Genomic DNA, 1,245 nt, shown 5'->3' with positions numbered 1-1,245 from the left:
GGTTTAATGTTTGAATCATATCTTTTCTTGTTAGGCAAGTCCTTAATTTTTAAAATCAAATCTTTTTAAATTATTTTTCAAATCATATCTTCTCAATCACATCTTTTTTCAAAAAAATTTTCAATCATATCTTCTTCAAAATCTTTTTCAAAATGATTTTAAAATCTTTTTAATTAATTTTCAAAAAATTTCTTCCCCTCTTCTCACATCCTTCTATTTATGGAGTACCACTCCTCCTCAATGCACAATTCGAACTCTATCTCACTAAGTTCGAATTCTTCTACCTCTTCCTTCTATTTTTCTTTTCCTCTGACACCTCAAGGGATCTCTATACTGTGACATAGAGGATTCCATATTTTCTTGTTCTCTTCTCTTTCATATGAGCAGGAGCAAAGACAAAAGCATTCTTGTTGAGGCTGACCCTGAACCTGAAAGGACCTTGAAACGAAAGCTAAGAGAAGCTAAGGCACAACTCTCTGCAGAGGACCTAACAGAAATCTTCAAAGAAGAAGAATCCATGGCAGCCGAAAACAACAACAATGCCAACAATGCAAGGAAGGTGCTGGGTGACTTTACTGCACCTACTCCCGACTTCTATGGGAGAAGCATTTCTATCCCTGCCATTGGAGCAAACAACTTTGAGCTTAAGCCTCAATTAGTTTCTCTAATGCAATAGAATTGCAAGTTCCATGGACTTCCATTGGAAGATCCTCATCAGATTTTAGCTGAGTTCTTGCAAATCTGTGACACTGTCAAGACTAATGGGGTTGACCCTGAGGTCTACAGACTTATGCTATTCCCTTTTGCTGTAAGAGACAGAGCTAGGATATGGTTGGACTTACAACCTAAAGACAGCCTGAACTCTTGGGAAAAGCTAGTCAATGCCTTCTTGGCAAAGTTCTTTCCACCTCAAAAATTGAGTAAGCTTAGAGTGGAAGTCCAAACCTTCAAACAGAAGGACGGAGAATCCCTCTATGAAGCTTGGGAAAGATACAAACAATTGATCAGAAAATGTCCTTCTGACATGCTTTCTGAATGGAGCATCATAGGTATTTTCTATGATGGTCTCTCTGAACTATCCAAGATGTCATTGGATAACTCTGCTGGAGGATCTCTTCATCTGAAGAAGACGCCTACAGAAGCTCAAGAGCTCATTGAAATGGTTGCAAATAACCAATTCATGTACACTTCTGAGAGGAATCCTGTGAACAATGGGACAAATCAGAAGAAAGGAGTTCTTGAGAT

General features: G+C 38.2%; 1 non-coding gene across 1 annotated transcript; it reads right to left on the bottom strand.

The window, feature by feature from the left end:
- Positions 1–922: 922 nt before the first annotated feature.
- LOC130977602 (small nucleolar RNA R71) lies at positions 923–1,030 on the bottom strand. The gene has a single exon (XR_009085288.1). It is a non-coding gene; the product is annotated as a small nucleolar RNA R71 (small nucleolar RNA).
- Positions 1,031–1,245: the final 215 nt, after the last annotated feature.

The sequence above is a fragment of the Arachis stenosperma genome, chromosome 4 (genome assembly GCF_014773155.1).
Source record: "Arachis stenosperma cultivar V10309 chromosome 4, arast.V10309.gnm1.PFL2, whole genome shotgun sequence".
Taxonomy (NCBI): Eukaryota; Viridiplantae; Streptophyta; class Magnoliopsida; order Fabales; family Fabaceae; genus Arachis; species Arachis stenosperma.
The sequence above is the reverse complement of the archived record's forward strand: the minus strand, read 5'-3'. Positions and strand labels throughout refer to the sequence as shown.